This window comes from Haliotis rubra, unplaced genomic scaffold (assembly GCF_003918875.1).
Source record: "Haliotis rubra isolate DU_JTF1 unplaced genomic scaffold, ASM391887v1 Scf971, whole genome shotgun sequence".
NCBI classification, from domain to species: Eukaryota; Metazoa; Mollusca; class Gastropoda; order Lepetellida; family Haliotidae; genus Haliotis; species Haliotis rubra.
Genome location: NW_025767714.1, coordinates 227,035 through 238,922, shown reverse-complemented (window position 1 = coordinate 238,922; position 11,888 = coordinate 227,035). Strand labels below are relative to the sequence as shown.

At 39.2% G+C, this 11,888-nt stretch overlaps 1 long non-coding RNA gene across 1 annotated transcript; it reads left to right on the top strand.

Annotated features, from left to right (window-relative positions):
• Positions 1-4,722: 4,722 nt before the first annotated feature.
• On the top strand, positions 4,723-8,291 carry LOC124265336. Its single transcript, XR_006895427.1, has 2 exons — positions 4,723-4,893; positions 7,983-8,291. It is a non-coding gene; the product is annotated as an uncharacterized LOC124265336 (long non-coding RNA).
• Positions 8,292-11,888: the final 3,597 nt, after the last annotated feature.

Genomic DNA, 11,888 nt, shown 5'->3' with positions numbered 1-11,888 from the left:
GTGATTGCGTGGTGAATCAACACTCTAAGCTGGCATGGGTATGAGCAGTCCAATCAAGGTCCCTTAATCCAATACACTACTCTCGGCACGTCAGATAATCAAGAAGTAGTAGTACTTGTTATGTGAACAATGTTTCGTGCTGACAAAAAGAGTACTTATCTGCCATGAACATCGTTTTAATTTGTTGCAAATTACAAACTAATTACAAAAGATCAAATGTATCATAGAAATATAGAAATCGACTAGTGTAAATGGCAGCCATGTTGGGAAATGATCGTCACTGTCTCATCCGGCACCCTGTCTAAACCGGCATTTTGTTTTCGGTCCCGTGGGGTGCCTGTGTAGACAGGTTTCACGGTGTCTTAATACAGAGTGAAAACTCTTTGCCTGAAACATGGACAACTGTAGTAACTTGCCCATGATCTTCCTCTTTTTCCGACACCTTGTGCGTTATCATGGTTTCTTTGGTCATGGGGATAAATATACTGAATCAAAAAAGAAACTTCACATTCTTTCTCCAGGGCACTATAAAAGAACAAGAGATGGTAAGATGGTTAAATTGTTATTATTTCATTGCTGAGATCTGTGTGATGTACTCGATACACTGACATTGCCATAATCAGTTCCATTAGGCTACACCGCCGTTCCAAAACATGGGTATACAGAATGTCAAGTCACAAGAATAAAAATGCGAAATTGCTCAGTTCAGTATCGTGTATGGCCAAACACCGTCTCCTCATCGACTGCCTGATGCTTGTGAACACGTGGTTGGGGATTCTGCGCCATTGCTCTTGCAAGGCAGAACAAAGTTCCTGCAAATTCTGAGCTCGGTTCCTAAGACCACGAAGCCTTCTCACAAGTGCATCCCAAACGTGCTCTATTGGATTAAGGTCAGGGGACGTCGATGGCCAGTCCATGACGTTGATTCCAGCGTTTTGAAGGAAATTGCGTGTCAACATCGCCGTATGCGGCCGAGAATTATCATGCTGGAACTGTAGACCTGGGCCATGAGCCGCCATGGAAGGAACGAGTTCAGGACCTGGGCCATGAGCCGCCATGGAAGGAACGAGTTCAGGGGTGAGCACCTGGTCGCGGTAAGCAGCAGCTGTGAGGTTTCCACGGATGACCAGAAGTCGGGAACGGTTGTTCCCACAGAAAGCACCCCACACCATGCAACTTCCGCCCCCAAATCTGTCGACTTCCTGTACACAACATTGGGCATACCGTTCACGACGTCGTCTCCAGACTCTATGCAACTTCCGCCCCCGAATCTGTCGACTTCCTGTACACAACATTGGGCATACCGTTCACGACGTCGTCTCCAGACTCTATGCCTGCCGTCCGCGAATCTGAGGGTAAACCTGGATTCATCGCTAAAGACGACGGAGGTGACGTTGGGCCCACAGCAGACGTTGACGTTGATGAAACGGCGTCAATATTGGCCCACGATATGGACGTCGAGAATGGAGATTGGCAGCCTGCAACCGATTTCGAATTGTCTGTAAGGACACTCGACCTCTAAACATCACAGGCCTGGTTCATGTAGCCGGCAGAAATCTGTCACGTAGGTGCCATTGAAATTAGTAGGATGAAGACAAAATGATACCAGTATTTTGCATTTAATATTGTAACAGCACGGACAAGAGGCGAATATTTACGAATGTTGTTCTCATACAGAACTATTTGATACATTTGATATTTGAGATTGTTCTTTTCATTGTACTCAGGATATTTTGCCGTACCTTCTGTTTTTTGTCATGTCTTAAGTTATTAGTAAAATGTCTTCTCACACACACATTTTCATATGCAATTTAGATATTGAAAACAAACATTTCTTAGCTTGAATTTAATATATTCAGTTTGTCGATCAAATTGAAACTTGGGTGTTCATATTTACCTCTTTCAAAGAGCGATATATAATATCAAAAATACATAAGGGATTGTATCTAAATGTGAAACGAATATTCATGCACAACGATGTTTTTACAAGCGGTGTCTGTTCTATTCCGTTACAAACAGCTACGTGCAAATGGCATGTTAGAAGCTGAAGGACAATGGCAGGAGCTCTTCGCATTTCACAGTCAGAAAGTATCAGATTACAATCGCGATATCGACAGACAAAGATCGTCATTGACAGACGTCGGCCTGGGTTAGCAAGGGCGACAACTGGTTCACAAGACCGTTTCATGAGAACCATTTTCAAAGTGCCTTTCACACTACAGATGTGCTTCCAACAGCTCAAGGTTCAGTGTAATCGGGCTCACAAATGGAACCTGCATACCCGGCATTCGACTGTTATCCCGCAATGGTGCCAAGAGCGACAGCGCTGAATCATTTGTCATTGCGCAAACGTAAATGTTACCCAGAACGATCCTTTTGGAGATGGTTCAGTAATGGCATGAATTCACTAGTGGCTTGGGTTCACTCTGACTGGCAGAACACCTTTACGTGTTATTCACAGACGTGTGAGGAAGCTCTGCGGTGACAATATCATGGCAGCATTCATAGATCCAGAATTACACTTGGTTCGTATTGCTTCTGAGAACCTCCAACTGGAGAACACAAGCATCGTAATATGGCCAACACTCAGTCCACATTTGTCATCTATCGAACATATGTTGTATATCCATGTGATCCCTGTACATTACAGTCAATAACTACTGACCACTCAGCTGACACTGGAAGCTTGGTTCGAGTATGTCTCGTCGAATTCGGGATCGTCTTGAGAATAAAGCCACATTCATTCGGTATTAATGTGTGTTTTTCTTGGTACATGACGTGATGGACATTGGGGCGCTTGGCCAACCAAATCCACCCAACAGAATCTCAGGCAAAGCTGGAATAACTGTTTGCTTGTTGTATAACGCCGCACCCAGCAATATTCCAAGTATATGCCGGCAGTCTGTACCTAATAGAGTCAGGTACTCCAGTGAACATCGATCTACGCAACTGGGATACGAAAACATGTGTCAACCAAGACAGCAACCCTGACCATCCGATCCCATTAGTCGCCTTTCAAGAGAAGCATGGGATACTGCTACACTATATTGGGTCATCTGACGTCCATCAACTAATACTAATACAACTCTCATGATCAGTCAGATATCAATGTTATACTATTTTTCTTATAAATGATATAAAGTATACAAACCTTTGATGACTTTATTTTCATAAATATCCCGTACGTCTGACTCGTATATCTAGTGTATCATGTCTAGGTTAATAAAATGTCTTCAGTATATATGCCACGGTGCTCCGATCTTCCTCCAACACTGGATTTAGTGTAAAACATTATTTTCCCTTTCAGGTGTCCTTGGTCAGGACAATCAAACGACAACCCCTTCAACAGCAGCAAAAGGGTAAGCTTTCTGTCTTCACCATTAAATATAAATACCATTTCAATTTCCAAGTAGCATAAGAGACATTATTTTGTTTAACATGCAAATAATCTAAGGGTAAGTTTAAGTTGAAGATGGTTTGTAGAAACCCATTTCACACTATTGATTTCTTCCTCCTGTCTAGTGAAAACGCTCTCAGAACAATGTGAAACTTGCTAAAAACACTCCCCTTCAACAAATGGGAACTAGGTGATGCACCCGTACAATTCCTTCCAACTGATCGTCTGGGCATCAAGACGCAATCTTTTCAAGCAAATATTTATTGCATGAAAGTTACAGGGGAGTTACGTATAAGTAGGTTTTACATAGCAGGCTGGGCGTCTGGCGTTGTGTGCTGGCGATTAAGTGCCTGACTCTGAGGGTGTGGGTTCGAATCCCAGATGGAATTCAACTCAACAAAATTACATGAATCTGTACTTTACTAAGAAAGTATCATACCAAATATAACATATCTTACATTAGACAACAAATATATTGACACTGTTCAAACAAACACACAAACAAACAATATCTTTTAGTTTTCAGCGCCAAAATTCTCCAAAGTCAAACAAATGAGAATTTGATGGTTTATATCGAAAAAATCTAAAGTGGTACCTTTTGCTATTTACAAACTTTTGGCATTTTTATTTTACTGGATATCCATGGAAACAATTTGGACTTCGTCTCGAAAGGGAGGGGTGGGCTTTGTTTCCGAAACACCACTCAAAAACCTTTCAGTATCTTTCAACGAAACTTAGCAGATATATGAGGCAGTTCCCAAAGTGATGCCTATACTATTTGCAGATTTTTGGCATTTATTTGTTTAATGATGTGAACTTTAAGTAACTGTCAGATTAATAGTTCGTTCAAATTTTTGGAGATTTGTCTTCTTCTGATGACTGTTTGTTTTATATATTGTATTGTCTATGGTTTTAGATTCACATGCTGTTTTTGCATCTCAATCAGTTGCTAATGACCTATATCTTATGTTCTTATATTGTATAGTCTTCAAAAGTTAAAATGTGTCAGATTTTTTTGCTATCCTTCATTGACAGATTTTATTTTTTTTTATAATTGAAATTTATGTATGATGAATGTACGACTTAATGGCGTCGTTAGGGTAGATGTAAGAGGTAATCATGGTGATTGTATTCGATTCAAATGAATATAAATACATAAATGAGTGATCCTAAACTTATCTCTGTCAAAGTTATAATTCTCCTGAGTATCTGCTATTAGAATTGTGATGACCTAGCTTCTTCACAATGCATTAGGCTAAGCCTTTCTTTGTGCCGTTGATCCTGTTCTTAAGGGCGTTAAGTGCAAATGTTTATTTCGAAGATATGTTGCATATTTTTCAGAGTTGAGACTGGAGCTATTTTAGGTGGAGTCTTTGGTAGTGCTGGACTGATAGCACTTATTGTGATTTGCTACTTGTGCTTCCGGATCATGAAAAAGATTAGACTATCCAAAGACGGATCTTGTCAACAGATAACTATCAACACAATCTGCTGTAGTAAGTACCAAATTTCACCAAACTATCAAATGTGGTTGAAGCATGATGTTGCTAAACGTAACCACGTGACAACGTATAGTTACATGTATGAAGAAACCAGTTGGGAAAATAATACATTGATCCCTTTGATCACCGTTAAGGGGTTCGCAATCAAAAGGGCAAAATCATAAATGACAAAACAACATTTGGCTTCCAGTCAGGCATCAGATGATCAATTCTGGTCTCTGCTGCCCTGTTTGACATAGGTGGACATTGTCAAACAACAAATCTTTTGGCAAGCAAGGTTTTGGGGACCAATGAGTGAGACACTTCAGACATCGTAACGAGAACAATTTATACTCAGATAAGAAATTTATTTAGACTTTAAAATATCTCCACAACATACAATAAATCTATTGGAGTATCACAGATTTGTGCTTCTTTTTCGTATATTATATTTCAGGACAGTAGGCCAGGAGCTCGAACTTAAAAAAGTTATGATGCGTGACCTTTGACATGCAAGTTTAAGTATCGACCGTGCATGATGTTTAAACGGAGCCACATTCTGTAGAAGCTGAACATATTCTGTTGACATTAGTTTACATAATTTGTCAATTTTTGGACAGGGAGTAGACTTAGGATACAATGGCTCCTTAGATCTTCATACTGTAAACATATGAGTGAGTGAGTGAGTGAGGTTAGTTTTACGCCGCACTCAGCAATATTCCAGCTATATGGCGGCGGTCTGTAAATAATCGAGTCTGGACCAGACAATCCAGTGATCAACAGCATGAGCATCGATCTGCACAATTGGGAACCGATGACATGTGTCAACCAAGTCAGCGAAACTGACCACCCGATCCCGTTAGTCGCCTCTTACGACAAGATAGTCGCCTTTTTATGGCAAGCACATGGGTTGCTGAAGACCTATTCTACCCCGGATCTTCACGGGTCTGTAAACATATGAGAAGAACTGGATATTCTGCAGGACTGGTTTTTAGTAGTATGACATATTTTTATACCTCGCCGCGAGGGGGATATAGGTTTGACATCCGTTCGTACGTTCGAGATGATGGGACAGATTTTCTCAAAAAAACGAAGCCAAACTTGACATGAATGCCTCGGCTGATTCGAAAAAATAAACTGTGTTACAATTTGTTAAAGAGTGATGGCCCTTGTCATGCGTTTTTGACTTGGTGCACGGTATCCCCAGTGGGAACAGAGTTTCTCAGTAACCATTATAGATAGGGAATCCAAATGTGACATGCGTTTTCAGGACACGAATGTTGTGGTGGAGTTAAATTTGTGGCGGGGGATGCTGTTGACCATGTCTTCTTGTTTATTACATTAGATCATAATAACCTCATCGAAACTGTGATAACGATACTCTTAGTTTCCTTACATTTACAAGTGCTTTATACTTTTGACACATGAACTGTTGTTTAAACAGAGCATACGAATATGAACAATTTCAAGTTGGAATATTCCTTGTCCATGTTTGCTAAAAGCAATCCTCGTATGTTTGCTGACCAATGGACAAAAAAGCTGTAACATCCCAAACTCCCTGCCCAATCCATACATATCCAAGACCCAATCGAAACTGTGTAGTTTTAATTAACCTATCCTTGTTATACTAATTTCTAGTGTCACTTGCATTTTTAGCCAAATATCTTACATACTTTCGATGGATAGTGATGAGGTTCAACCAATATGTGCTGTATATTTGGTATCTTCCGTATTCTCCTTGTAAAATATCACTAGTTGTGGACCTGCGGCTAAACAGGAGGTGCCGTGGGCTAGCTGGCTAAGGCGCCAGGCTAGTGATCCAGCGAGATGGTGCCGGGATCGAGCCCACCTGCGACCGGGTGTAAAAGCCTTGGAGTCAACTTCAGTTTCTGTGCAGACTCTTTCAGTGTTGTCACAAACCCTAGTGTACAGTACACAACCCTGTGCACTTAGAAAGAACCCACGAATCCGTTGGTATATAACCAGTTGGTGGCCAAATGAATACGTGCAAACACCTAGTTGCGGGTACAGCAACGTGCAGTAAACGTGTACAAAGTACTGTGATTATGTGTCCCAGTCCACCCAGCTGTGAATGCATACCTCGTAAGGATGGGAAAGCAGCAATAACTCATAATGATCATAAGATGTGCCGTTGAGATTGACATCCAATGATTATGTGCCAGTAAGTACATTATCAAGGGTAGAGTGTCCTGTTCTGGAGCCAGCTTGTTCATCTATAATTTCATCACAGCACGTAGCACAGAATACAAGTCCTTTGCATAAGATATGTGCATATAGTTGGCCAAAACACGTTTTTTGCTTCCTTTTTATAAAATAGCTTTACCAAGCTCTGGAGATCACTTCTTTGATTGGCATTCTAGAAGTTGGGTACATGAAGAATGAGCACTATTTTTATGGATATACAACATCTTTATTCTATATAGGGGACCTTTCGACATAGATTGTAATGTCGTTGTCGTTGCTTTCAACGAGACAACGACATTACAATCTATCTCGAAACGTCGCCTATATAGAATGAAGAAGTTGCATATCCATAAAAATAGTCCTCATTCTTCGTTCCTCTGGAGATCATTTTGTTGAAACATCACCAGTTAGGCTTTTCAGCGTTTGCCAGAACGCTTTGCCGTCTTATAAGCCGATTCGTGTGCATATTTTATTTCTAAAACCGCTGATTGCCTTTGATGACCTGAGTCAAGAGTAGGATGTCCTGGTTTCAACCTTCACGTTGATGAAACGATTGGTTAAAGTGTCGTTATGGCTGAAGATGAAGACACAGCCAATAGTAATAGACCATGAGCGTGGGCTAGTGTTCAACATAAAATACATGTGATGTGCAAGACCTCTTGTTCCGCTAGAGTAGGTTGCACAAACTAAATGTTTGTTTTCATGGTATACCCGCCATTTCAGACTGATTATTCAGGCTTCAATGGCTTACCTGGTCGAACCTGGATCCAGTATTTTCAAATGCATGAAATATAATGGAAAAACTGCTGAGAGGGGCGTTGAACAAGATTCACTGAAAGATTATCACAATCTTGAACAAATCCTTAAGTATTTGAAAGATTATTTTTATTTCTTTGCAGAATGCTGCAATTTCGGCCAGTCACCACAATCTCCAACATCAACACCAAAATCAACATTAGGGCAACCTCCATCATATTCTGAATCATGTGAAGGAAAGCACCCGTCAGGACAGTCAACTTCTGTCACAGTGTCCGTGTCGGACGACGAACTGTAAATGGACAATTATTGGGTTTGTTGACATCATTATTCTATTATTTTGACGATGTCGAACTACTATTCTAAATACTCTCATGAATATATTTTACTACGTGAGGATACTCCATTTGTGCCATTTGAACTATTAAATGAATCTTTTTCAAAAGATTAAATCATGTTTGAATAAAGTTTGACTGATATCAAGAAATGTTGGGGTTGCGTAGGGCGACCTGTCTCAGGCGCCAGGCTAGTGATCAAGCGAGCTGAAGGTGCCAGGATTGAGCACACCTGTGACCGGGCGTAAAAACCTTGGAGTCAACTATGTGTGCAGACTATTTCATTGTCACAACCCCTAGTACACGGAGCCCATAAAATCCGTTGGTAAATGACACGAATACGTGCAAACACGTACCCAGATAACACAGCCTCGTTGGGCCGACGTCGGTATAAGTTAAATCGGCAAAAACCGTTGGGCCGACGTTGGCTTATCGGTTAAACCTGTCACGGCAATCGGTCGGCTGAATGGTGGCACTTGCAGCAGTGGCTCGACGTTGCCACGCCACCGCCTTCAGGGTTTGTCATGCACATGTATGTAAACAGTGCACATGTGACAGATTCTACATCATTTTTTTTAGGAAATGTGCCAGCCAATTCTTTTGCCATGTTTTGTTGATCGTAATAAAGTATGTGCATGCATATTTGCCTAACATATTCTCACTGTAAATGCAAGATTTCCTTACATACGTTTCAATGTACAAACTCTTTAAAATGAAATTGTTTACTAAGTAGTTACAATTAGTTTAATTAGTTTATCCATGGTGGTCCAATAATTAAAACACTTTAGATGAACTAAGTTCATTTCCATTTTTCCATCTAAATCTTTATCAGTCAAAGGTGTAAACAATGTATACATGTGGCCAGTAAATTTCCACTGCCCTGTGGCCTTAAGCATGGAGCACATGCTTGCCAGTGTGTATTGGACCTCCATGCTGACTGTAAGCTGAACTATTTACAGACACATATGTGAGTACTTTACCCTTTCATTGCTAGGTTGTATTATCTCTAAATTACAATTAAATTGCATATATGCCAAAATGTTAATTGGTTAGTACAAAAATTGTTCATATATTTCTCACAATTATTTGTAAATGTGTGGTTGTTAATAAACTGTAATTTCTAAAAAGTCTCTATGTAATAAAACCTGTTGATGCGAGTATCAGTTTTTGTGTTCTTGCATGAACACTTACATATATAATTATATTTAAAAAAATATATACATTTAATTTGATATGCATGCAGGGTTACAGGAGATGAATATTTAAAGTTAAAAAAGTTCTGTGATTTAATTTAATTATACCGCCTAGCTTCAAACTTATATATTTACAACCGGGACGTTTGCCAATAGCGGTCAGCACGATAGTGGTTTATCTCCCCTCACCAGAGGGCGCTGTAAACAGGAACTGACTTTAGGCGAGAGAATTTGAAAGCAAACAATGTGACGGACATGTGAGTATTCACGTCTCCTATTCTTTAGGTATATCCCTATTCTAGCGGAAGTGCCATGCAAACTTCGAACTACAAATCAATATTATTCTAACAAAGATATTTTAATACGGGGAAATTTGAATCATTTGGTGAGTTGTGAAAACCTCTTTTGAAAAAGGGGCCGGTAGATCGGCAACATTATTCAGAGGAGTTAAACAGCAACAATTCATACCACCATACCACTTTGAAACTTTTATTAGATTCCAAATTCGGTATATTTCTTGAAAATATTGTTTAAAAGGTTATTGTGGATTTGTTCTTGTCTGGTGTATCACTGAATACCATACCGCTAAATTAGGGAACTCGATTCCTGTACAAGATGGTGACCCCCATGTTTTTTTTCGGATGATTTTTCCTTTGAAATTCATCACGCTAAATGGAATGAAAACTTAACAGGTTGACAAAGAGTTTACATATTATGATGTTTTAGTTAGGAAACGACCTAGTAATTGATGACACTAGTTTTTCACTAAGTACCGCAAGAATAAGGTCCGACCGATTATGGATATGCACAACTTATATTTTTAGGGTAATATTACCATTTGGAGCAGATTTAGATTTAGAAAACAAGCTTCTCTTCTTGTCACTCAATGAATAAGAAAAGCATGTTCAAGAGAAATATTCACGCTAAAATTGGTACAAATTACTTCATCAACATTTGCCTCGATTTTTAATCGTCAACAAAAGCAAATCCCCATCACTTTTAGTTTACATTTCTTTACCTTGACATGAAGAGTGAAATGATCATTTGAATCAGAGACAAATATAAATCGTTTGTTTTTCTCAAGATTTCGATAGACCTGACCCCATTTCACTCAAAGTGAACAAGATTTTTATAAAGAGGCCGAGGTAGAGTTTAGTGCTCAAAGATTAACATTTTTATTTTGAAGTTATGAAGATGATATTGGATGCTAAATATATTGGATCTATATATTCAAGAAAGTCTTTCATAAGGGTTTCTTGTTGTCTTTTATAATAGTGTCTTGTTTGTTGATATAAGTTTATTTTTTATTCAGATGCATAAAATAAATCCTGTTTCACTGAATCATCGAATGAAATAGTCATTAAAAACTGGCTTAAGTATGCTGCGGACAAAGATCGAGGGCACAAGAAGCGTTCAGATAAGCAAAAAGGTGCATATTTTTCAACTTTTATGTAGCTTTTGCTTCTTTTGCCCTCCATCTTTGTCCGCAGTAAATCGGACTATAAACTTTGTCAAATTAAGTAAATCATCAAATATCATGTTTTAATAGGCATCGTAAAAGAAATCCTTCAAATCAAATTGGGTGTTTAACTTTCCAAAGTTCTACTGCTAACCTGACACTACAGAAATTACTTAATAAACATTCAGGGCCTAGATTTTCGAAGATCTCTTAGCACTAAAATAGTCTTAAGTGCCATACATTAACATTAACTTACGACTATCTTAGCGCTAAGAGAGCTTCGAAAATCTAGGCCTAGGAGTTTACGTTTACATAATCTTATTTTGGATAGTAACTTGTCGCTGTCTTTTAAGAGAAAGAGAGGAAACATGCAGCCAAAAGACGGGCGCTGTCCCAGCTGATGGACAGTTTTTCTCCTGATGATGCTGTTATTTAAATAAATTCATGCGTGTAAGCTTGTTTTACTTTTGTTGTCAAGAACCTGAAGACAAAATGAAATACAGTGGCTGCGGGTGCTGATATTCTGTGCATTTTTTCCATTTTTTTGCTTTGCTACACAATATCTTAGGAAATTCGCATAAGGCTAACTTGTCCAGCGGAAGTTGTAATCTGACCAATCAAAAATATACTTTCAAATTCGTGAAAGAGCTTCGGAACGTTATCCAAGTATCATTACCTGTACAAAGTTCACGCGGACGACCACACCTATACGAGCTTCCTCAGATCTTGTGTAGCGAACCTGGGGAGTGGTCCATCGATTGAATCATTTAAAACATTTGATAAACTGTTGATCTTGATACTAAACAATGTGACAAACAAAATACTGCCTTTTGGAACACCCTTATCCTGATAGTAATGATCAGACAGGGTAGACCCGATGCGGACTTGAAACTGCCTGTTAGCTAAAACGTTCGATATAATTTGAGTCGAACGGCCTCGTAATCCAAGGTCATGAAAATCTTTTAAAATACCATGTTTCCATGTAGTGTCGTATGCTTTTTCTTGATTGCAAAAAATCGACTTTGCATATTGTATATTAGTTATGGCATTTTTTGACAAAAT